The sequence below is a fragment of the Anomaloglossus baeobatrachus genome, chromosome 1, assembly GCF_048569485.1.
Source record: "Anomaloglossus baeobatrachus isolate aAnoBae1 chromosome 1, aAnoBae1.hap1, whole genome shotgun sequence".
Classification (NCBI taxonomy): Eukaryota; Metazoa; Chordata; class Amphibia; order Anura; family Aromobatidae; genus Anomaloglossus; species Anomaloglossus baeobatrachus.
In genome coordinates this window covers 81,467,337-81,494,286 of record NC_134353.1, presented here as the reverse complement: position 1 = coordinate 81,494,286, position 26,950 = coordinate 81,467,337, and the positions used below count along the sequence as shown (strand labels likewise).

General features: G+C 50.4%; 1 protein-coding gene across 3 annotated transcripts in view; it reads left to right on the top strand.

The window, feature by feature from the left end:
* SLC2A9 (solute carrier family 2 member 9) overlaps positions 1-26,950 on the top strand; it is a 644,894-nt gene that overhangs the window by 265,189 nt on the left and 352,755 nt on the right. The gene's annotated exons all lie outside the window — the stretch shown is intronic.

The following is a 26,950-nucleotide window of genomic DNA, read 5'->3' as shown; positions in this document are numbered from 1 at the left end:
GACGTCCTGCACTGCTGACATCCAGCCGCGACTGTCACAGACACAGGCTGAATGCAGCAGACAGCAGAGGTAATTACCGGTCATTTCCCACGGCCGGTAATGTGAACTCACTGCCGACCGTGGGAAATGCAGCGATCTGTCCTCTATCTATCCCTCTATCTATCCCTCTATCTGTCTGTCTATCTATCTATCCCTCTATCTATTCTTCTATCTACTATCTCAGAATTAAATGACTTTTTTTTTTTTTTTTTTTCAATGTGCTTTATTGCATTGAATGCAATAAAGCACATCCCAACCCGCACGCGGCAAAACCGCGGCAATACCGCGAATAATACCACGGTAAAACCGCAGCAAACCGCGGCAAACCGCATGCGGTTTTCGGGTGCGGTTTCCCGCGGTTTTTTACCGCGGGTGCGGTAATCTTTGAGGGCATGCGGAATTTTCTCAAGAAAATTCCACTTCCCAGTGCGCACAGGGCCTTAGTCAGTTTATAGAAATCTTGAAAGGGAAAATAAATGAGAAATACATTTTGTAACATTTTGTGATTTTTCAAATTAGGAATGAACAAAAATGTAAAACTAAGTTTATTATACTTAAGACATGAAAAGTGTCCTACAGAAAAATAAAAAGTGATGGGACTTGTCTCCGGCAGTTAAAAAATATTTGTTCTCTTCTATTACATTCCTACTTTGAATACGTTCCTTGTATACCGCAGTACCGCAGCCTCAGGCGCCGTAGACCTTCTTCAATGATACTTATATTTTCAGTGCGTAATCCCCACTTTCTAGCGTCACAAGGAGCTTTTATTCCCTCATGAAAGATAAATGTCAGTTGCCCTGTTTCTTCCTTCTTGATCCTTCTATTGGAAAAAATCAATGAATAAAACATCAGCTTCACGCTCGCTATCCAACATACTCCGCTCGTCTCCAGAATCAAATTTCTGAAGCGAAATGTGATCATAATTTATGGTACCATCACTGCACAATTTTCCCTTATTAAAATGGATTTTCTTAGTGTCGCGGGCGGGGAGGAGGGTGTCAGCACACCGCGCTCACCCCTTCTGCTCGGGTCCGGCAGCTGCTCAGTGGTGGCTTGAGCGGTGGGCCGGATCCCGGGGTTTCTCGAGCGACACTCCTCGCCCGTGAGTGAAAGGGGGGTTTTGTGGTTGGGTGTGGGGATTGTTATAGTTCGTGACGCCACCCACGGTTGTGGTGATTGAGTGTACACCACCGCTGCTCAATATGGGGGATCCCGGGGATGGTGATGCGGAGCAGCCAGTTGTTGTGTTGCCCCTCCGTGGGTAGGGGTTGGTGATCCCGGGGCCCAGTGGGGTGCAGGGGCGCAGGGGGCAGCGCTGTGCCTTGCGGCACTGAGGTACTCACTCAGCCAGTAAACACGACACAGTTCTCGGTAAACAAACGGCTGGTTGGACGGGTCCCTCGGACGGTTCACGGTGCTGCGGTTCCCTGCAGTTAGCGGTGACGGTCTCTTCCCTGCACCTTTGAAATGTCTGTTTGGTAGCGGTGGATTCCCACCGGTTACCCGCTCCCCGACTGCAATCTGTGCCGGAGGAGCTCCACACTTTGCCCGCAGGCGCCGGCCCTGGGAAACTGGTGCCTTGGCGGTGGCGGTGTTTCCCCGTTGTGGTTGGACCTTTGCCGTCAATCAGGACTTGCTTGTTGGGGGATCTACGTCCCCTTCACTAACGGATTTAGCAATTTACAGCGACTCCAAGCCTTGCTGGGATCCGAAAGCCCCTGCTCTGGTGCTGACTGCCCTTTGTATACTGCTCCAGGCCCCCGGATACACACAGCCTCCGTGGCCCTTCCAGCAACCTCCAGACAGTCCCACTGCAGATCTTCACCACTGTCTGCTGACCTTGCTGACTCCGTCTCGGCACACAGCCACAGACCAACTTCAGGCTTTCTTTCTTTACTCCTTTCTTCCTTCACTTCCACTTAGCTGTTTACTCTAACCCTGTCTAGACTACTCCTTCACTCTTGCCCTGCCTGGGCTCCACTCTGTTGTTTACTCCTTCCACTTCCTCCTCCTGGACTCAACTGCACTCAAGCCCTGCCTGGGCTAATCTGCCTGGTTTCTTCCTGCCTCCAGAGTTGTGAGCTCCTCGGTGGGCGGAGCCAACCGCCTGGCCCACCCCCTGGTGTGCATCATCAGACTCCTGGAGGAAGGCAACAAGGATTTGTAGGTTAGCTGGTGTACCTGCAGGGAATGTGGGGTGCGTGTGTGTTGTTATCTGTGTCCCCTGGCTTGCCCAGGGCGACACATTCCCCCTTAGCAAAACGCAGACCGTCCTCGGGCTGCCCGTCCAACACCGGTTTTATTTTCCTTTTTGTTTTTCTGAAAAAGTAAACGGTATAACATTATAAACGGTAAATTATATACATTTTTCATCACAACTCTTCCCAAGACGGGAGGCACATTTACTTTTAACGTTACAACGGTATACGGTCACGGTTTCCGCTCTCTCCCACCCAAGCAACCTGGCCCTGATGCTGCCCCTAAAACCCAGGCAGCACCCCTTGACCCACAGTCCAGCACAAGTTACCCGAGCGGGATCTGTCCTTCCCCTCCAGAGGGTGGCCACTGGTTCCTTTGGTGGCTGGGCCCTGGCCTGCTCTGCTCAGGGCCCTCCCTCCAACCTGCCTCTCCGGAGACGGTATGGCGGAAACGGTAACGGTAACCAACATATTTACAAGCCACTTAACGTTTGTGGTGCCCTGCTAGTTCACGGGCTTGTCCATGGATAGTTCCCATGCAAAACTTAAACGGTCCCCACGGGGACAACGGTGCCGGCTCCAGCCGGTTCAATCACAAGGCAAATCAGGTAACTGTTCGGTATCATTTTTCTTATCATTTTTCAACTTTTCAACAACAAACACACTGACTTCTGGTCCCAACGGGGACAACTTTTAGGCGGAGGGCCGCCGGCTTAGCAGTCCATCCTCAGTCGTGGGGCTCTAGTGCCACCTTCACATGGTGCACCGCTCTGGACCCCAATGGTAGCTCGCTGCAGGCGATCTTCTTCCATATTCATGCGGGCATGCACATCCGCTCTACACCCCTCTCGGGCATCGATCTCCCTACGCAGCTGCTGTTGCCGTCGCTCCCAGCCGGGAGCACTTTCTGTTTGCTCCGGTTCAGCGTGTGCGGGGGACGGGCCCAGCCAGAGTCCCTCCGTGTCGGCTACGACCAGCACCTTCAGTAATGAGGGACCCCGCTGTGACATGGCCTGCTCTGCCTCCTGGCAGCTGCATCCCCGCCGTGCCTCCGGTGCATCTTTGCTGACGGCCTCAGCCTCCGGCTCCTTCCATTGAAGCGGATCAGGGTGGTCACGATCTTCTGCTGCAGGTCTGTCCGCCGGGGCGGATTGGCAGGGTACCGCTACCGGTGGTGGTGGTAGCGGGCCTAGTGGCGGGGCAGCAGCAGCTAACGCGGGTAGCGGGAGAGGCAGCAGAGTGAACGGGTGTAGGCCGGGCCCCTCAGCCGCAGCGGCCGATCCCTCGGGAATACAGGGACGTGGGTCTCTTACCCGTTCCTCCAAATCTTCCTCCACCTCGCATCTCCACATAGCAGCCACCACTTCCACCATGTCGGCCTCCCACTCCTCCAGGAGGAGCTGCATGCGGACCTGCAGACGGCTGCTAAGCTGGGCGGCCCGGACTTCCACCCACGCCGCCATGCCGGGCGCGGGGACCACGGTGTTGTTGGTCGGACTCAGCATCTTTAGCAGCGGCCTCTTCCAGGAACCAATAAATGGCCGCAGGGTCCTGGCGTCCCTGCTTCCACAGCCGCGCTCACATGCGGCCAGCCGCCATTTCGTCCCCCTTAGCTCTTTCCGGCCCCTCCTCTCTCGGGGCGGAGTTTTGGCCTTCGCGCTTCTACTGCTCGAGAAGACGCTCGAGCGGGAACTTTTCGCGCCAAAGATGGCGGCTTCTGAAATTTTCCTGCCGGATGCCTCCGGCGGTAACAAGGCGCACCTCTACCAGACGGCAGAGCGGTAAGATCCTGTTCGTGACGCCAAGTTGTCGCGGGCGGGGAGGAGGGTGTCAGCACACCGCGCTCACCCCTTCTGCTCGGGTCCGGCAGCTGCTCAGTGGTGGCTCGAGCGGTGGGCCGGATCCCGGGGTTTCTCGAGCAACACTCCTCGCCCGTGAGTGAAAGGGGGATTTTTGTGGTTGGGTGTGGGGATTGTTATAGTTCGTGACGCCACCCACGGTTGTGGTGATTGAGTGTACACCACCGCTGCTCAATATGGGGGATCCCGGGGATGGTGATGCGGAGCAGCCAGTTGTTGTGTTGCCCCTCCGTGGGTAGGGGTTGGTGATCCCGGGGCCCAGTGGGGTGCAGGGGCGCAGGGGGCAGCGCTGTGCCTTGCGGCACTGAGGTACTCACTCAGCCAGTAAACACGACACAGTTCTCGGTAAACAAACGGCTGGTTGGACGGGTCCCTCGGACGGTTCACGGTGCTGCGGTTCCCTGCAGTTAGCGGTGACGGTCTCTTCCCTGCACCTTTGAAATGTCTGTTTGGTAGCGGTGGATTCCCACCGGTTACCCGCTCCCCGACTGCAATCTGTGCCGGAGGAGCTCCACACTTTGCCCGCAGGCGCCGGCCCTGGGAAACTGGTGCCTTGGCGGTGGCGGTGTTTCCCCGTTGTGGTTGGACCTTTGCCGTCAATCAGGACTTGCTTGTTGGGGGATCTACGTCCCCTTCACTAACGGATTTAGCAATTTACAGCGACTCCAAGCCTTGCTGGGATCCGAAAGCCCCTGCTCTGGTGCTGACTGCCCTTTGTATACTGCTCCAGGCCCCCGGATACACACAGCCTCCGTGGCCCTTCCAGCAACCTCCAGACAGTCCCACTGCAGATCTTCACCACTGTCTGCTGACCTTGCTGACTCCGTCTCGGCACACAGCCACAGACCAACTTCAGGCTTTCTTTCTTTACTCCTTTCTTCCTTCACTTCCACTTAGCTGTTTACTCTAACCCTGTCTAGACTACTCCTTCACTCTTGCCCTGCCTGGGCTCCACTCTGTTGTTTACTCCTTCCACTTCCTCCTCCTGGACTCAACTGCACTCAAGCCCTGCCTGGGCTAATCTGCCTGGTTTCTTCCTGCCTCCAGAGTTGTGAGCTCCTCGGTGGGCGGAGCCAACCGCCTGGCCCACCCCCTGGTGTGCATCATCAGACTCCTGGAGGAAGGCAACAAGGATTTGTAGGTTAGCTGGTGTACCTGCAGGGAATGTGGGGTGCGTGTGTGTTGTTATCTGTGTCCCCTGGCTTGCCCAGGGCGACACATTAGCATTTTTTTAATACCAATCCCTTGTCCGTTTGCCACTTTTGTGCCATCTCCCACTCTACAATCTCAACCTATGGATACAAATGTGTAATTAAGAGTCAGAACTAGTGATGAACAAACATGCTCAGCATGCCTCAGTACTCAGTCGAGCATTAGCGTGCTCGATGTGCTCGATACTTGATCGAACATTTTTTTGTTCATATGCCTTACGGTACTGTCTCACTAAACGACGTACCAGCGATTCTGACCATGATACGACCTGGTCAGGATCGCTGGTACATCGCTGCATGGTCGTTGGTGAGCTGTCAATCAGGCAGATCTCACCAGCGACCAGCCACCAGCGACTCATGTAACAATGCTGCGCTTGGTAACCAGGGTAAATATCGGGTAACTAAGCAAAGCGCTTTGCTTGGTTACCCGATATTTACCCTGGTTACCAGCGTACACCACTTACAGGCTGTCAGCGCTGACTCCCTGTATACATAGCTAGGGTACACATCGGGTTACTAAGCAAAGAGCTTTGCTTAGTTATCCGATATTTACTCTGGTTACCAGCGTACGCTGCTTACACAGAGTCAGTGCTCGTTGGTCTCCCGCTGTCAAACACACCGATGTGTGCTGCACAGCAGGACACCAACGAGCAAAAAATGAACCAGAACAGTGTGTAACGATCAGCGATTTCACAGCAGGGGCCAGGTCGCTGCTTAGTGTCACACACAGCGAGATCGCTGATGAGGTCACTGGTACGTCACAGAACCTGTGACTCAGCAGCGATCTCGCTAGCGATCTCGCTATGTGAGAAGTACCCCTTACTCAAATCCCTGCCCCGCATGTTTCCCGGCTTTTTATCAGCAAGTAAACATACAGGGATATTCTGCCAATCATGGTAATGCTGTAGCCATCTTGACTACTGGCATTACTGTAATTAGTCAGCGATGCAGTGTCCATGGGTCTATATAAGACCCAGAGATGCATGCAATGTTTGCCGTACTGTACCCGGAAATAGTGTAAGGACTACGGAGAGATTCTGCTGGAGAAGGGACAGTGTATTATAGTGTAACAGCAGGCTCAGGATGCAGCACACAGAAAAGGAAGACACAGTGGTGACTCACACTATATACTGGGCTAATACAGGGATTGTTATCACAAGAAAAATTGATCACAGTCTATTAAAATTACACATGCAATAAACATGACCTTTGTTTATTCATATTTCGTTTAGGTTTAGTTGGCCTCATAAAGAACACAACACTACTAAACAATTATTGCCAAAAATCAACCACTGTGAAGGGAGTATGTTTGTCAGGGCCACTGTCTATAGTCCCATCAATTTTATATCCTAAAGTCTGCTTTACACGCTACGATTTATCTGATGATATGTCGTCGGGGTCACGGTTTTCGTGACGCACTTCCGTCATCGTTAGCGACGTCGTTGCGTGTGACAACTACGTGCGACTCCGAACAATCGCAAATAGGGTGAAAATCATTGATCGTTGACACGTCATTCAGTTTCAAAATATTGTTCGTCGTTTGGAACGCAGCAGACATATTGCTACGTTTGACACCCTACAAACGACAAACAACATCCACATCACCACCTTAGTCAAACAATATATCGCTGAACGATGTAGCGTCGTTTGTGAGATGTGTACGTGTGACTGCTACAAAACGACCTATGTGTGATCTCGGCAAATCGTAATAACGATCTGGGCATGTCACATCGCTAACGAGATCTCTAGCGATATCGTTGTGTGTACAGCAGCCTTTAAGGCCGCTTTACAAGCAGCGGCATCGCTAGCGATCGCACCGGGTCCCGTCGTTCGTACGTCATGGGCAAATCGCTGCCTGTGGCGAACAATATCGTTGGTATGCGTCACACATACTTACCTTCCTATCGACGTCGCTGTGGCCGGCGAAAAACTCTTTTTTAAGGGGGCAGTTCGTGCAGTGTCACAGCGATGTCACACAGCGGGCCACAAATAGAAGCGCAGGGGCGGAGAGCAGCCACATTCACGTCACTCCCACCTCGTTGCCGGAGGATGCAGGAACGCTGTTGTTCGTCGCTCTTGAGGTGTCACACATATCGATGTGTGCTGCCTCAGGAACGACGAACAACCTGCATACCAAATGAGCAACGACATTTGGGAAAGGAACGACGTGTCGCCAATCAACGATTTCAGCTACTTTTCAGATCGTTAGCGGTCGCTCGTAGGTGTCACATGCAACGACGTCACTAACAACGTCGGATGTGCGTCATGAATTCCGTGACCCCAGCGATATCTCATTAGCGATGTCGTTCTGTGTAACGGGGCCTTTAGTCTTTCTGGACAACCGTTAATAACGTGTTTAATGGATTTAATCTGAGACACTATCATTACAGTCCCCACATTAAGTACTGCACGGCCGAGCAGGAAGCAACAGCCCGGCGCACTAAGGTCACCCACAGATGGCTATCTTGACAGGCGAATTTAAATTGTGAGCCCCAATGGGGACAGTGACTTACTGTTTATAAAGTGCTGTGGAATATAATTATTATAACAACATTGCAGAATAAATAAATATGGAGGCCCTTATTTTTCCCCTTAAAAGCGAATTATTACTTTTCTAAGGAATTAAATGACATTAGGGGTCAGAAAAATATGAGTGCCTTCGTCGTCTTATAGTTCACTTTAAAATATCGTACCCAGACAAACTTTTCAAACGCCTCAATTAATACTGACAAAAAAAGAAAGAAATTTGGTGATGTATAAAGATTGTTAGCATATAACGCTAAACTGTGGGGATTTTTACCTATGGAAGCTCTTGATATGTCTGAGGATTAGCAAATCTTAGCTGCTAGGTATTCCATTGCAATGATATACAAGATGGGGCCCCCTGCGTAATACCATTTAAAGTAGGTGACCAGAATAGACCATATATTCTAACTTGGGTAATGGACGCTGAGCACAGAGAGATTTTTTTTTTAGCAGAATAAGACCCATTTGCCTCAGGGCAAATCGCAGAACAGCCAGTGAACTCAGTTGAGTGCATTTTCGGCATCAACCGAGATCTGATAGTTGGAAACTGAAAACAAATAATGAGAAGATTTTTATCCACATTGCCACAAGTTCCTCTCATGAGATAAAATCCTACTTGGTCAATGTGGATGATAGAGATGAGCGAACCGGTCCCGGTTCGGCTCGAGGTCGGTTCGCCGAACGGGGGTCCCGTTCGAGTTCGGTTCGTCGAACGTTCGACGAACCGAACTCGAACCGCATAGGAAACAATGGCAGGCAATCACAAACACAGAAAAACACCTAGAAAACACCCTCAAAGGTGTCCAAAAGGTGACAAACAACTCACAACACAACACAAACACATGGGAAAGTGACAAGGACATATACTCATGCGAAAACAAAAGAGCAGGCCAAGGAAAAAGAGGACGAGACACAGATATAGGCATGGCACGCCCTTCTAAAATCATGTAAAACACCGCAAGGTGACTCCAAGCGGAGTATCCCTTTTTTCCAAAAATTGGGGCCCACACACACCCACCCCTTCAGTGGCAGCAGTTGTGCCCCAGATATACACTTCACAGCTAGATTTGCATCAAGCACATTCAAAAATAAGCCATACTTAAACGTCCCCAGGATGACTCCGGGGTAGGTAGCAAAGTCTTTCCTGATCCCAGCTATGTTCATCTTGGATCATTTATAAAAAACACAGCAAGCAAGGGTTACTCCAAGCGGAGTCTCCCTTTTTTCCAAAAATTGGGCCCCACACACACCCACCCCTTCAGTGGCAGCACTTGTACCCCAGTTGTACAATTCACAGCTACATTTGCATCAAGCACATTCAAAAATATGCTATTCTTAACCGTCCCCAGGATGACACCGGGGTAGGTAGCAAAGTCTTTGCTGAACCATGACTTGTTCATCTTGGCTTCTTTTAAAAAACACAGCAAGCAAGGGTTACTCCAAGCGGAGTCTCCCTTTTTTCCAAAAATTGGGCCCCACACACACCCACCCCTTCAGTGGCAGCAGTTGTGCCCCAGTTGTACACTTCACAGCTAGATTTGCATCAAGCACATTCAAAAATACGCCATTCTTAACCGTCCCCAGGATGACACCGGGGTAGGTAGCAAAGTCTTTCCTGATGCCACCTCTGTTCATTTTGGCTTCTTTTAAAAACAATGTAAGCAAGGGTTACTCCAAGCGTAGTCTCCCTTTTTTCCAAAAATTGGGCCCCACACAGACACCTTATCAGTGGCAGCAGTTGTGCCCTAGTTGCAAACAGGATGTTTTGATTTGCATCAAGCACATTCCAAATCCACAATCATTTACTCTCCCCAGGATGATACAGGGGTAGTAAATTCCTTCTGGATCCATGACTTGTTCATTTTGATGAACGTCAGTCTGTCCACATTGTCACTGGACAGACGCGTGCGCTTATCTGTCAGCACACACCCAGCAGCACTGTAGACACGTTCGGAGACAACGTTGGCAGCTGGACACGACAAAATCTCCAAGGCGTAACTGGAGATCTCTGGCCATTTTTCTAGATTTGAAGCCCAAAAGGAGCAAGGCTCCATTTGCAAAGTCATGGCATCGATGTTCATTTGGAGATACTCCTGTATCATCCTCTCCAGCCGTTGACTATGTGTCAGACTTGTTGTCTCTGGTGGCCTTGCAAAGGAGGGTCTAAAAAAATTATGAAAAGATTCCATAAAATTGCTGTTACCAGCACCAGATACGGTCCTACTGGTACGGGTAGACTGTTGAAGATGACGAGACCGTCCCATGTTTGTCAAGTTACAACTGGGAGAATCACTCCCTGCACCTGCACGGTTGTTTGGTGGAAAAGCCGAGCTAAGATCGAGTAACAGCTTCTGCTGATACTCCTGCATACGTGCGTCCCTTTCTATGGCTGGAATTATGTCACAAAATTTGGACTTGTACCGGGGATCTAATAGTGTGGCAAGCCAGTAGTCATCATCACTTCTAATTTTGACAATACGAGGGTCATGTTGGAGGTAGTGCAACAAGAAGGCACTCATGTGTCTTGCGCAGCCATGCGGACCAAGTCCACGCTGTGTTTGTGGCATAACCTCCAAAAGAGAGCCTCAGCACCACCAATGAATAATATAAAAACCACTGTGCCAAGTATCTAACAAAACATTGGAACAACAATTGATACAAAAGGCACCAGGGTTCAGGATGATAAATAACAACTTGGCATGGACCTTGATTAGTGCGAATAATATAAATTTTATTATACATGGGGTGAAAAAACACTCACATTTAAAATCAATCTTAAATTTTAAATGTGAGTGTTTTTTCACCCCATGTATAATAAAATTTATATTATTCGCACTAATCAAGGTCCATGCCAAGTTGTTATTTATCATCCTGAACCCTGGTGCCTTTTTGTATCAATTGTTGTTCCAGTGTTTGTGGCATAGAGGTGCTACCCGTTCTTTGTTCCTCTGACATCTCCCCCCAACCTCTTTCAACTGAAATTTGACCAAGGTCTCCCTCATCCGCTGAGTCTTCCATGTCCATGGACAGTTCGTCCTCCACTTCTTCATGTTCTCCTGCACCTTCCTCAACATTTCGCCTGCTACCATGCGCCCTTGTTGATCCCTGTCCCCCATGGTCCCATGCCTGCCGCTTTGGTGATGATGAACGTCTGGACCTTGGTGATGTTGTTGTGTCTTGCGCATATGAATCCTCCTGTAGTTCCTCCCCTTCCTGTTGTCCCACCCCCTGACTCCGAATAGTGTTTAGCGTGTGCTCCAGCATGTAAATGACTGGAATTGTCATGCTGATAATGGCATTGTCAGCGCTAAACATATTCGTCGCCATGTCGAAACTGTGCAGAAGGGTGCATAGGTCCTTGATCTGAGACCACTCCATCAGGGTGATCTGCCCCACCTCTGCATCTCGTTGGCCCAGGCTATACGTCATGACGTATTGCACCAGGGATCGGCGGTGCTGCCACAGTCGCTGTAACATGTGGAGAGTTGAATTCCAGCGTGTCGCCACATCGCATTTCAGGCGATGAACCGGCAGGCTGAAAGACTTCTGGAGCGATGCAAGTCGCTCAGCTGCGGCGCTTGAACGGCGGAAGTGAGCAGACAGTTTTCGTGCCCTGTTCAGAAGGCCATCTAGGCCGGGATAGTGTGTTAAAAATTGCTGGACGACAAGGTTCAACACGTGAGCCATACAAGGTACGTGTGTCACCTTGCCCAGGCGAAGGGCCGCACCCAGGTTTGCAGCATTGTCGCACACGGCCTTACCAGGCTGCAGGTTGAGTGGAGACAACCATTTATTAAACTCGGACCGCAGAGCTGACCACAACTCCTCAGCTGTGTGACTCTTATTCTCAAGACATGTCAAGCTAAAGACCGCCTGATGCCGTTGCGCTCTGCTGCCAGCATAGTAATGAGGGGTGCGTGATTCCTTCTGCGCAGTGAGAACGCTGGTGGCCTGACCAGGCAGGCTTGGGGCGGAGGTGGAGGACCCAGATGAGGTGGAGGAGGCAGAAGCAGTGGCGGAACTTGGACAGACAGAGGATTGACACACAAGTCGTGGGGACGGCAAGACTTGTGCAGCAGACTCTTCACCATCTATCACCATAGTTACCCAGTGCCCAGTCAGCGACATGTAACGTCCCTGTCCATGCTTACTGGTCCAAGTATCGGTGGTGAAATGCACCCGTTCACACACAGAGTTTCTCAAGGAAGCGGTGATGTTGTGTGCGACATGCTGGTGTAGCGCGGGCACACCTTTCTTAGAGAAGTAGTGGCGACTGGGCATCTGGTACTGGGGCACAGCGACAGACATAAGGTCTCTAAAATCCTGTGTGTCCACTAGGCGGAAAGGCAGCATTTCGGTAGGCAAGAGCTTACAGAGGGATAGAGTCAACCTCTTAGCTTTGTCATGGGTCGCAGGAAGTGGCCTTTTATTTGACCACATCTGAGGGACAGAGATCTGGCTGCTGTGTGTAGACGGTGTTGAGTAGGGTGTCCCTGGAAAAATGCAGGTTTGTGAGGAAAGTGCAGGCGGAGACATGATGTTGCCTTCATCCAACGTTGGTGCTATCGATGTCTGAGAGAGCTGAATACACTCACTTGTTTCCCCTTCCAAACCAACTGACGACCTACCAAGCAAACTGCCTGTTGCGGTTACAGTGGTGGAAGTTGTGCGTGGAAAAACAACAGGTGTGACAGCTGTCCCCACAGTCCTAGAAGATGAAGAGCGCGCGGATGCACTGGAAGGGGCAGGCGGTGGATGGTTCACTCCGCTAGGCCGCATTGCAGCACGGTGAGCTTCCCACCGGGAGATATGATATTTATTCATGTGACGATTCATGGAAGAAGTTGTCAAACTGCTGAGGTTTTGACCTCTACTAATAGAACCATGACAAATTTTACAGATCACATAATTTGGGCGATCTTTTGCCATGTCAAAAAAGGACCAGGCTAGGCAAGGCTTAGAGGGCATGCGACCTGTTGATCCACCCCGACTAGTGCTCAGAGGCAGAGTGGTGGCTGAGGATGCAGTTGTAGACATGCTACCAGTACTCTGACTCTGTCCAGGAAGGCGCAAGGTAACTTCGTCATCAGTTGCATCCTCCTCCACCACCTCTGTTGACCTCCTCGAGTGCCTGAATGTGGGTTGACTGTAGGTGGGATCTACAACTTCATCATCAATTGTTGTGTTTGCACTCCCCTCCCCCTCAGACCGAGCCTCTTCTTGCCCTGACCGAATATTTAAGTTGTCATCCCAATCGGGTATCTGCGTCTCATCTTCATCAGTATGTTCCTCGTTGTCTATAACCACAGGTGTTACAGTTTGTGACAAAGGGTCAACATTATGCTCAGAAACTTGGTCCTCACGGCCTGAATCAGAGTCACAAAGGTTCTGGGCATCACTGCAGACCATTTCCTGTTCTGTACTCACTGTAGCTTGGGAGCAGACCTCTGATTCCCAGGCTATAGTGTGACTGAACAGCTCTGCAGACTCAGCCATCTCCGTTCCACCATACTGTGCAGGGCTGATGGAGACTTCAGAGCTGGGAGAAAGCAAGTTTGATTGGGATGACAACTCAGAGGACTGGTGTTTTTTGGATGCGGTACTTGAAGTGGCTGAGAGGGCACTTGTTGGACCACTTGAGATCCATTCAAGCATTTTCCTTTTTTGGCCATCATCTACCTTTGTTCCTGTTGTTCGTGTTCGTAAAAAAGGGAGCACATCGGATTGTCCACGGTAAGTAGTAGACATCTTACTTTTGCTGGTAGATGGTCTATCTTCAGCAGATGATAATGGAGCTTTGCCACCTTCCCCACGGACAAACCCTTTTTTTCCTTTTCCACCACGCCTCTTCCCCTTTCCACCAGCATCTGTCATTTTGCCACTCATGTTGATTGCGACAAGATTGTGGACTGAAAATGTGGTAGTAAAAATTGAGAGGTGGTGTAGATTGCAGCGGTGGTCTAGCTTTATTAACAGCAGAATAATAAAGAATAAATATCCCTGACAATGCAACTACGGCCCTTAAACTGGCAGCATAAATTGCTAGTATAATGGCTTAGTTATAATGAGTTGGAGTGTGCAATGCAGCCAGACGTGCTGCAAATATCTTTGCACTAGTGTGACTATACAGAAGTCCAATAGCCACGTTTAGGATGCCACTAGGTACACTCAGTGTTTGCTAGTATAATGGCTTAGTTATAATGAGTTTGAGTGTGCAATGCAGGCAGACGTGCTGCAAATATCTTTGCACTAGTGGGACTATACAGAAGTCCAATAGCCACGTTTAGGATGCCACTAGGTACACTCAGTGTTTGCTAGTATAATGGCTTAGTTATAAGGAGTTGGAGTGTGCAGAGGACAGGAGGGTAAAGTGCCAGGATTGTGGGGCTCTGGGTAGAGGAATGGAAGCCTGCCTTTCTATTCCCTCCTAATGGGGAAATGCAGCGAGGAAATCCCTGACCTTAGCTACACAGACGCTGTCTCTGTTTTCAGGACCTGTCACCTATGGCTCTGACCCTGCCGGTATGAGCCCTTAAAAAGACTGATAGAAAGTGCTCTCCCTAAGCTGTCCAGCGCTGTGTATGGAGCGTATACAGCAGTATCGGCGATAGGACAAAGGACGGAGCTGCGCCAGTGATGTCTGACACCAAGGACGCAGAAGAGATAATGGCGTCCCGACGGGCAGATACTCGTTTTTATAATGCAGGGACATGTGACTTGGACATCCTATCACACATGCCGTTGCTTCTCTGGCTAAAAGTCCACTTAGCTGTTTGTGTGTCTGGGATTGGCTGCCATAATGGCCCTCCCCACTAGACGCGCGCGCTTAGGGAAGGAAGACAAGGGAAAAAAAAATTTTGATCGCCATTATACAAACAGCAGTGATCTGAAGGCGCTGTTCCCGCACACTATACACTGAAATTTCATAATAGTGTGAGTCACAGAGTGACTTACACTATTACAGCGGAAAGCCAGCTAGGAATTAGCTGTTTTTTTACTGCTAGAACCGTTCTCGAACGTTTCTAGAACTATCGAGCTTTTGCAAAGAGTTCGAGTTCTAGTTCGATCTAGAACAGGCCCCAAAATCACTCGAACCTAGAACTGGAGAACCGCGAACCGCGCTCAACTGTAGTGGATGATCTCAGGAAGGAGATGTGTGGCGCCCTGGACAAGCCAGGGGCCACAGAGAACAATACCTACACACCCCACACTCCCGGTCAGGCACACCAAAGTCAGACAAAAACCCTTGTTGCCTTCCTCCAGGGGCTGATGTTCACACCAGGGGGTGAGCCAGGCGGTTGGCCCCGCCCACCGAGGAGTTCACAGTCCTGGAGGCGGGAAAAGTGAGCAGATCAGTTTGAGAGTGGAAGTGAGAGGAAGGAAAGTGGTAGTAGAGCAGACTGAAGTTGGTCCGAGTGTGTGGCCCGGACAGATCAGCAAGGTTGGCAGACGGTGGTGACCGTCTGCAGGAGTGGCCTATCAGAGTCTACCGTAAGGACCGTGGACGGGCGGCAGCCCAAGAGAAGCCAGCACCATCTGGCAGGGGCTTGCGGACCCCGGCAAGGCTAGTAGTCACCGTGAATTTGCCAAATTCGTTAGCGAAGGGAACCTCCTGGGTTTCCCAGCAGCCAAGTCCCAACGGAAGGCAACCGTCCAACCGAGAGAGGGAAACACAGTCACCGCCAAGGCTAAAGTTCCCAGGGCCAGAGCCTGCGGGCAAAAGGGGCTCCTCCAGCCCATATCCAAGCTGGGGAGCGGGTTACTGGTGGGAACCCATTGGAACCGTTTACAGTACACAGGTGCAGGGAAAGGCAGTCACCATCAACCTGCCGGGAGCAACAACACCGCAGCCGTCTGTGGGACCCGTCCATCCAGCCATGTGTTTTACCGAGAACTGTGTCCTCATCATTGACTGAGTGAGTACCACCGTGCCGTGCGGCACAGCGCTGCCCCCGCGACCCTGCACCTCACCAGGCCCCGTAACCCGCCTGCCATCCATCCCTACCCCATCACCGGGCCCCGGGACAACCAACCCCCTACCCACGGAGGGGAGAACTAACATCAAAGCTGCTCCCTTTCACTGCTCCCGGGATCCCCCGTCCAGAGCAGCGGTGGTGTCACCAATATCACCACAACCAAGGGTGGCGTCATGGACAATAACCAAATCCCCACAATCAAAATCCCCTTTTCACTCACGTGCAAGGAACGCCGCTCGAGTCCCCGGGATCCAGCCCACCGCTCGAGCCACCACCGAGCAGCAGCAGCAGCAGCCGGACCCGAGCCGTGGAAGAGCGCAGCGTCCCCTCCTCCGCCCGCGACAACTTGGCGTCACGAACAGGATATTACTGTTCTACCAACTGGTGGAAGTGCGCCTTGTGTAACCGCCGGAGGTGTCCGGCCGAAAAATTTGTGAAGCCGCCATCTTTGGCGCGAAGAATTCCCGCTCAAGCGTCTCCTCGAGTAGTGAAGGCGCGAAGGCCAAAACCCCGCCCCTATAGAGGAGGAGCCGGAAAGAGACTAAGGGGGATGGAAACAAGATGTCTGCGCCCGACGGAGCCGCTGGAATAGCGGCGGACGCAGCCGTGGGAGCACCCGTAGATGGGAATGGGCCTGCCCAGGTCCCGGCCGCGCTGGCGGGGGGCGCCGCGGCCCCAGCTCTCGCTCAGGTGATGCCGTTCTCTTTGCCCTATGTGCCCGGAGCTGCCTGGCTACCGCAGTACGATGGGAAACCTGATGCCTTGCAGGTTTTCCGGAAAAAACTTAGTCCGCTACTAGAACTGTACCGCCTGACAGATAAGCAACGTGCAGCGCTAGTGCTGGGGCAGCTAACCGGCGCGGCTGAGCAAGAGGCGGAGACCTGGGCCGAGGGGGACCGGTCCTCTGTAGCCACCATCTTTGAAAAGCTGCAGACTGCCTTTGAGACCCGTACCGAGGCAGAGTTGCGGATGCAGTTCTATCAATGCCGACAACGGCCCGCAGATAGCATTCGGGACTATGCCTTGCGCCTGCAAACCACACTCCGCACACTGAAGCGGGTGGACACCATCAGCAGTGTGGACAGTAACAAAATGTTAAGTGAGCAATTTGTGCAGGGGATGAAGTCCTCAGAGGACCGCAAACAGCTCCAGCTGTGGGCCCTAGAACACCCTGATATGGACTTTGCCGTATTAAAGGAACGGGCCATCAAAGCTCTGCAACCCCTCGCATTTGAAGCTCCTGAGCCAGCCCCATGGCCGGTTGAGACTGCTCCTGTCATAGTGGCCCCTACCCCACCAGCACCTCCAGTGCCTGCAGCCCCAAGTGGAACGATGGAAGAGCTCGCTGCTCAAGTTCGCTGCATGGATGGGGACCTCGCTAAGATCCTCGCCGCACTCCAGCCTCCGACCAGATCCCAGGCCCCGGTGAAGATGCAGCTCGCCGACAGCCCTGAGGACGTCCCCTGGATGCAGCGGAGGAGGACCAATGACTCACGGAGTGGACCCCCAATCTGTTACAGGTGCAGCAAACCCGGCCACTACTCCTGACGGTGTCCGTTAAACGGGCAACCCCTGGGGCCACGGGCCAATCCTCAGGAGTTGAACCCCATGGCCCCCCAGACTGGCGGGACCGGTACATCGGGGCCCGGCCCATCATCCCCGTGGCTGTGAACGGCATACCGGTGATGGCTCTCCTGGACACTGGATCACAGGTAACCACCATACCATACACACTGTATCAACGGTATTGGAGAAAAGACGAACTGGCTCCCCCAGACGCCAGTATGACACTGATTGCTGCTGATGGACTCCCATTGACCCAAGTGGGATACAAACAAGTGGCCATGACTGTGGGGCGAGCTGAACTGCAGCACCAGGGTATGATTGTGATAATGAATGAACCCAGTGATCATAACCCGAAGGTAGTGCTAGGGACCAACGTGATGGAGCACTGTATGAGTGACGTGCTGACCCTACTACAGCAGCTGGCCGCCACGGTGGCGGGGAGCCGACAGAGCTGTGCAGCGTGAGATCCGAGCCTTGATGTACCGCCAACATGTGAACTCGACAGGAGGAGAGATTGGTGGGGTGAGAATGATGGATGTTGCCCCTTTGATTGTACCTCCCAGGAGCGAGATGATGATTTGGTGTAGGGCAGCGGTAGGGCCCCAGGGGTGTGACTACCCCGCCATGATAGAGCCCATGCCCTCTGAACACTGGCCCACAATAATGGCCGCCCGAGGGGTGGTAGATGTAAAGAAGGGGAGAGTGCTCGTGAGGGTACTGAACTGAGGGGAGGAAGAAGTCAGGCTTCCTCGGTACGCTACCCTTGCCAAGCTGTTCACCCTGGATCCCCACACCATCCACGAGGCCACTCCACCAACCTCACCACCCACTGCCAGCACTCACCCATCCCAAGGGGAGTTAGACAAGTGGTGTAGACAGCTACACGTAGGCACTGACGATACCCCTACACATCACAAAGAAGGGGTATACCGGGTGGTACGGGAGTATGAGCGAGTTTTTAGCAAACATCCCCTAGACTTTGGGCAGATTAAAGGGGTCCAACACCATATCCCCACCGGTGAGCACCCCCCTATCAAAGAGAGGTACAGGCCTATTCCCCCTGCGCACTACCAATGTGCCAAGGACATGTTGAGGAACATGAAGGAGGCAGGGGTTATTAGGGACAGCTGTAGTCCCTGGGCCGCCCCGTTGGTACTGGTTAAGAAGAAGGATAGCACCATGCGGATGTGTGTGGATTACCGGAAAATTAACCAGATAACACATAAGGACGCTTACCCTCTGCCCCGCATTGAGGAATCTCTGGCTGCGCTGAGAACCGCTAATTACTTTTCCACCCTTGACCTCACTAGTGGGTACTGACAGGTGGCTGTGGCACCAGAAGACCGAGAGAAGACTGCATTTGCTACCCCTATGGGACTCTGCGAGTTTAATGGCATGCCGTTCGGGCAGTGCAATGCCCCTGGAACCTTCCAACGGCTGATGGAATGCTGTCTGGGGCATCTAAACTTTGAGACCGTCCTGCTGTACCTGGATGATGTGATTGTGTACTCCCAGACATATGAAGCCCACCTGGAGCACCTAGGCGAGGTGTTCTCGTCCCTTGCCAAATATGGGATGAAGTTGAAGCCCTCAAAGTGTCATCTGCTGAAACCCAAAGTGCAGTACCTAGGGCATGTGGTCGGTGCAGAGGGTGTCGCCCCTGACCCTGATAAAATAACCGCCATTCAGGACTGGCCGAGGCCGACCACGGTGAAGGAGGTGAGGCAGTTCCTGGGCCTGGTGGGGTATTACCGTCGCTTCATCAAGGGGTACACGAAGATGGCTGCCCCATGCAAGACCTCCTCGTGGGACAGACCAATGGTGGTAGACCCCTAGGAGCCCCATTGGTGTGGGAAGAAAGGCATGAGGAATCCTTCCGTCAGCTTAGAGCGGCCCTGACCGGAGAAGAAATCCTAGCATACCCTGATTACAGCCACCCCTTCATCCTTTACACCGATGCCAGCAATGTAGGCTTAGGGGCAGTCCTATCCCAGGTTCAAGACGGAAAAGAAAAAGTGATTGCTTATGCTAGCTGAAGGCTTCGACCGACTGAGAGGAACCCCGAGAACTACAGCTCTTTCAAGCTTGAACTCCTGGCACTGGTGTGGGCTATCACCGAGCGGTTCCGCCATTACCTGGCAGCGGCTAAGTTCACCGCTTTCACGGATAATAACCCGCTGACTCACCTGGACACCGCCAAGCTGGGTGCGTTGGAACAGCGGTGGGTGGCTAGGCTAGCCAACTACGATTTCACCATCAAGTACAGGGCCGGCCATGCCAACGTTAATGCCGATGCACTCTCTTAGATGCCCCACTTGTTGGAAGCAGGGCCCGAGGATGACGACCTCGAAGAGATTGAGCTGCCCGCATTTCATCAGCCACCGACTGAGAAGGTGCATGTCTATCAACAACGGGTAAACCTGGACCCGCTGCCCAGCCAGGAATGACAAGAAGATCAGGACCAGGCACCCGCTGTCCGCTTAGTCAAGATCTTGGTGGAACAATGCACTGCGGGAATAGACCCTGCCGCCCCAGCAGAAGCCCAACGCCTGTGGCGAGAACGGACCCGGCTGTCTCTACACCAGGGGAAGTTGTACCGTTAGCTGATTAACCCGAAGACCCATGAGAAAATCCGCCAGTTGGTGATTCCCCAAGCTAACGTGCCCACTGTCCTGCAAGCGTACCATGATGGTGCTGGACACTTCGGATGGAAGAAACTAGAAATGCTGTTGAGAGAGCGGTTCTATTGGAGTGGAATGCGGGAATCTGTAGAGGCCTGGTGCCGAGAGTGTGGCCCTTGCACGCTGAGAAGGAAGGACGAGGCCAGCCCCTACACCCGATCATTACACATCAACCGCTGGAGCTGGTCGCCCTGGACCATGTAAAGCTCACCCCCAGCCGAAGTGGGTACACCTACGCTCTAACCATTGTCGACCACTATTCAAGGTTCATGGTGGTTGTCCCAGTCAAAGACCTAACTGGCCGTACCGCCGCTAGAGCGTTCCAGGCTTATTTTTGTAGGCCACATGGATACCCTGAGAAGGTGCTTACTGACCAAGGCCCGGCCTTTGAAGCGGAGGTATTCCATGAATTTTGCCAGTTGTACGGCTGCAAGAAAATCCGGACCACGCCTTACCATGCCCAAACCAACGGCATGTGTGAAAAGATGAACCACCTGGTCCTGGGCCTCCTCAAGACGTTGCCGCTAGAAGAGCGGAACCTGTGGCCGGAGAAGCTACCTGACTTAGTCGACATGTACAACAATATCCCTTCTAGCTCAACGAAATGCACCCCAGCATACCTGATGAGGGCTCGCCTCGGCCGGCTACCGGTGGATCTGGACATGGGATTGGAAGCCCCAGAAGCACTCCCTTCGACAGCTGAATGGGACACTCGGCGGAGGGTGCAGTACCGACAAATTCAGGAGTATGTCGAGAAGAATTTGAGTCGGAGTCGGGAACAACAGGAGCAGCGCTTCAACCAGAAGGCATCTGCTGGCCCTTTCCAGCCTGGAGATGTAGTGCTGAAGCGAAAAAGGAGTACCCACAAGTTTGATGATCAATGGGAACAAACCCCATATGTCATACAGCCCACAGGATTGGAAGATGGGAAGGCCTACCAGATCAGTCGTGACCAAGGGGGCACTTTGGCCACGGTTTCCCGGGACCATCTGAAGAGGTGCCCACCAGCATTGAGGGCAGTGGCTGAAGCTCAGGTTCCTAGACCGGCGGAGAAGGCAAAAGAGGTAATCCACACCGTGATGGGTGACTTTCCAGCAGACTGGCCTACACAGAATGGTGCGGTCATCCTTCCAGTGATACTGTTCCCACAACCTGTGGATGAAGACGTGATAGAAGTGGTCGACCATGAGCCAGTGCCCAGGGATGAACCTGTACCCAGCTCCCCTATGCCTCCGCCTGCCCCACACGATAGCAGGGAAGAGGAACTGATTGTTCCCTCTGCCCCACTACCTGTCCCCACTGACACTGGACCCCGGCGGTCCACTCGGCCCAACCTAGGTAGACCCCCACTTAGGTACAGGGAAACTGTTCTGTAAAGGGGGAAAAATTGTGTCTGTGTGTGTGTTGACAGTACCGTTTAAAGGTTGTGAATGAAAAAGAATGATTACCGTGAAGTTCACCTGATTGACCAACAGTGATTGAGACCGGTCGATGCCGGCACCGTTGTCCCCGTGGGGACTGTCTACAAGTTTTGCATAAGGGACTCCTTATGGACAAGCCTGAGAACTAGCAAGGCAACCACAAACTTGTGGCTTGTAAATAAAAAATGTTATTTTGTGGCTATACCGTTACCGCCTCCGAAGAGGCAGATTGGAGGAAGGGCCCACAGTGGAGCAGACTGGGGCCAAGCCACCACCGGAACCGGTGGCAATCCTTTGGGGGTTTCAGGGGTTCCCCATGGACGTGGGTTCCCTGAAAAGGACAGAATCCGCTCGGTTAACTTGTGCTGGACTGGGGTCAAGGGGTGTTGCCCATTTGCTTAGGGGCAGCATCAGGGCCAAGTTGCTTGGGTGGGAGAGAGCGGAAGCTGTTACCGTTTGCAACGTTTTAAGTAAGAGTACCTCCCGATGTGGGAAGATGTGGGAAGATGTTATTATGATTGTAATCTGTTTACCGTTATCTTTCCTGTGAGAACCCATTGGAACCGTTTACAGTACACAGGTACAGGGAAAGGCAGTCACCATCAACCTGCCGGGAGCAACAACACCGCAGCCGTCTGTGGGACCCGTCCATCCAGCCATGTGTTTTACCGAGAACTGTGTCCTCATCATTGGCTGAGTGAGTACCACCGTGCCGTGCGGCACAGCGCTGCCCCCGTGATCCTGCACCTCACCAGGCCCCGTAACCCGCCTGCCATCCACCCCTACCCCATCACCGGGCCCGGGACAACCAACCCCCTACCCACGGAGGGGAGAACTAACATCAAAGCTGCTCCCTGTCACCGCTCCCGGGATCCCCGTCCAGAGCAGCGGTGGTGTCACCAATATCACCACAACCGTGGGTGGCGTCACGGACAATAACCAAATCCCCACAATCAAAATCCCCTTTTCACTCACGGGCGAGGAACGCCGCTCGAGTCCCCGGGATCCGGCCCACCGCTCGAGCCACCACCGAGCAGCAGCGGCAGCAGCAGCCGGACCCAAGCAGTGGGAGAGCGCAGCGTCCCCTCCTCCGCCCGCGACAGATGGGCTATCCCTGTAATCTCATGAAAGGAGTCTGTTTTTGGTAGGCATTTTTAGAGCTACTTGGCAGACGATGGTTGGCAAATTTTGACCTGGGGCAATCACAAAGAAGTGGGCCTCAAGTTGCAAAGGCCCATCTTTAGCTTGCTTATCTCAAGCCACTGCATTAAAACAGCTGAGGTAACAGGCTTTAAACATAATGGTGGTTGGTACATAGATATGGGAACATAATGAAGCTTACTACATAGATACAGGAACAGTAAGGAACTACAGCACAAGTACATAAACAAAACCAAGCTTACTGCATCAATATGGTAACAAGACTGTGCTTCCTACATAGATACTGCAACAGAACCAATCCTATTACATAAATACAGGAACAAAAGCAAACATACTGTAAAAATATGGTGCCAGAATCAAGATTACTACATAAATATAGGAACAGAAAAGAGCTTAATGCATAGATTAGGCAGCAGAATTGAGTTTACTACATTGATATGGGAGCAAAAGCAAAATTGCTACACAGATATGAGAACAGAACCGAGCTTAGTCCATCAAATGGGAAAAGAACCATACTTACTACATAAATACAGCACCAGAACCAATCTTACTACATAAATATGGAAACAGAACAAAGCTTACTTCATAAATGTGATACCAGAACCAAGCTTACTACATAGATATGTTAACAGCTAAATTTACTGCGTAGATATGGGAACAGGATTGAGCTTACTACATAGATACAGTACCAGAATTGAGTGGATACAAGAGAAAAACCAAGCTTACTATTGAGATATGAGAACAAAGCATGATTTCAGAGTAAAAGGTCTATGGGTTGAATGAAAACTGCCTCCACCTTCATAACTCCTCAGCAGATGACAGTGCTGGTATGCAGCAGGTTCCGGACTGTTCAGTAGACTGTCCTCTACAGCTCTAATTGGCAGGAAGCCTTAGCAATGAACGGTTGTGTTGTTACAGTGTAAACAATAGAACCCGGGCAGGCGGTCGGTCAATGCAATTTAAGCAACATGCTGTCATTGAATTCTTGACATCAGAAGGTGTCACCCCAAAGGAAATTCATCAGAGAATGCAAGCCGTTTATGGTGATTGTGATGATATGAATACTGTGTGTCATTGGGCCAATAAATTAGCCGGGAATGTCTGACTTGCGTAACAAAGAAAGAATTGGGCGTCCTGTGACAGCAACCACTGAGTTAAACATGCAAAGCATTGACAGACAGATTCAGGATGATCGTCGTATCACTCAGAGAATTCAAAAGCATGAAAGTGGGAAAAAAAATCAATTCAGAGTGTTACATCACAATGCTGCAAAGTTTGCAATGATGACTAACTGAAAAGAAAAGGGAAATGATTTCCTGCAGCATGACAATGCCAGACCACACACTTCACAAGAGACCGAAGCTCATCACCATATGGCATCCTCCATACAGTCCAGATTTGGTGCCGTCTGACTTCCATCTGTTCTAGATAATGAAAGAAGATATGCGGGGACATCACTTGGCATCTGATGAAGAGGTTAAGAGAACTGTGAGAGGTTGATTGCGGAAACAGTTTCGACCTACACCAAAGCTGAAAAGGCTGGTGCGAGCAAGGTGACCTACAAACATGGCTCAGTTACACCACTTCTGTCAGGAGGAATGGGCCTAAATTCCTTCCAGCTATTGTGAGAAGCTTGTGGAAGGAGATCCAAAATGTTTGACCCAAGTCATAAAGTTTAAGGGCAATGGCACCAAATACTAATGAGATCTATGAAAACTTTTGACTTTGCAGAAAATAATAAAAATGCCTTAAAACATTATCTCTCATTATTCTGGCATTTGGCAAATATAAATAATTTTGGTTCCTAATTCACCTAAAAAGGGAAAGGTTTATTCTGATTTCATGTCAGATAATGAAAAAAAACCTGCAGATGTGTCATTATAAATAGTGTATGTAAACTTGTGGTTTTAACTGTATGTACAAAATACATATAAACAGATTATACATATGTATACAGTACAGACTAAAAGTTTGGACACACCTTCTCATTCAAAGAGTTTTCTTTATTTTCATGTCTCTGAAAATTGTAGATTCACATTGAAGGCATCAAAACTATGAATTAACACATGTGGAATGAAATACTTAACAAAAAGTGTGAAACAACTGAAAATATGTCTTATATTCTAGGTTCTTCAAAGTAGCCACCTTTTGCTTTGATTACTGCTTTGCACATTCAGTTGTTTCATGCTTCTTTGTTAAGTACTTAATTCCACATGTGTTAATTCATAGTTTTGATGCCTTCAATGTGAATCTACAATTTTCATATATATCTGGAATCATGAGTAAAGGGCTTGCTAAGTGATATGACAGTTAGCAGACACAGCCACAGCAGTATCTGCTAACTGTAATGTGGATGAGATAGCACAAACAGAATAAAAGGTGCAGTGCCGTCCTGGCTGATTAAAAACAGGTGGCCCTGGTGGAGTGGGAGGTGGAGCAGGACAGTGGGCATATGCGTCTCTTCCCCTGGCGTAGCTCGCTCCTGCTACTACGTGGCTACTGATGGAGCCCCGAAACTACAAAATTGCACCTGTGTTGGACATAAAAATGGGCCCCTGTGCAGCCAGACAAGTTGCACCAATGATATAGGAATTGGTCTATGGCTCTGCTCGGTTTGATGGAATATTCATTAATTTATTTTTTTTTAATTTCTTAATCTTTTATCCAAAAGTGCCTTAAGTTCCATTGTAGCCAGAGTGAGTTTAGATCGGACCAGTTTATTGCCACTTTTACAAAACGACAATAAAACGTTGGAACCTCCAGCTGTGATCGCAAAACACGTGATTAACGTCACCGCTGATCGTGAGGCTCAGTCAGTGTCTGCCTGAAGCTCATAATGGGTGGTCATTGTTCTATGGCTGCTCACTGTGCGTTCAGATGTAGCAGAGCTGGAATCATTTTGGCACCTCGTGTGGATTACGTCGGAGATCCAGGGGTGTTTTGGGGGATTAATAAATTGGTGAAGGAGGGTGCTTTTTTGTCTTTTATTTCAAATAAAGGTTTTTGTTCAGTGTTTGTGTTTATTTTTTTTCACTTACAGATTAGTAATGGGGGGGGTCTCATAGATGCCTCCCATTACTAATCTGGGGCTTAGTGGCAGCTGTGAGCTGACATTAACCCTTTATTACGTCCAATTGCCACCGCAGCAGGGCAATCAGGAACAGGCGGGTAAAGTTCCATGATTGTCACATCTAATGCATGTGGCAATTCCGGGCAGCACTGCTATTTTTAGGCTGAGGGGCCAAATAAGCACAGATCTCCCCAGCCTGAGAATACCAGCCCCCATCTGTTGGGCTTTATCATGGCTGAGTATCAAAATTAGGTTGCATGCAGTTTTTTTTAATTATTTATTTAAATAATGTCTAAAAAAACCACATGTGGTTCTTCTTATTTTGATACACAGCCAAGATAAGCACACGGCTGAGGGCTGCAGCCTGTTGTCGTATGTTTTATATGTGCTGGGTATCATAATATAGGGGGAGCCTTCACCAATTTTTTTTATTTATTTATTTATTTTTACTCTAATCTACAGTGACCTGCATACAGCGCTTGTAATTAGTTGCAGTCAGACGCTGTTACACAAGCTGGGGACACATCTGACTGCAACCAATCACAGACATCAGGACTGCCGTTGGGCAGGGGAAGCAGTGAATATGAAAGAGCAATAATGAAAGAAGAAGAATTAACGGCAACAGAAGCAGTTACAGCTGCGCCGGAGACTCAGTAATTATGAAGAGCTTGCTCCAGTTCCCTTATCCCTTCTACCACCATTTTTAAGCGCCGAATTCTGGTCCCCATAGACTTATATGAGGACCAGCGTCCAGTCAGATGACCATGATTAATTTCGGGCCAGAACTTTTTTTTTTCATCTGGTTAGGTTCGTCAGTCCCGGTTATCTGCAAGTCCGCCTATCACTTTTAACTCCAAAATTGGGAAAAGCTATGCACTCAGTGCGAGGTCTAGTTAAAATGACTAGGAGGCATGGAAATATAGCCAGCAACAGATGTAGAGGAGGGACTCTGATTCCATTTTGGAACAATTTTATGAAGACCATTCATAAATTAATATATATTTTATATTGTCCATAATATCTATTTAGATGGTATTTGATGGTCGGATCTATACACAGAATGTTTAATCCACATAAATAATTGCTATATTCACCTTTTTCCTGTAGAGGTAAAGTATTCAAATCACACAAAGTCATTTAAGCTTACGTATTCCGTCGTCTTTCTGCTATGATCAATGATATCTGTCCTGAGTGTAGGAGAGAATATGAAATGAAGACGTAGCAAAGAATATGAAATGAAGA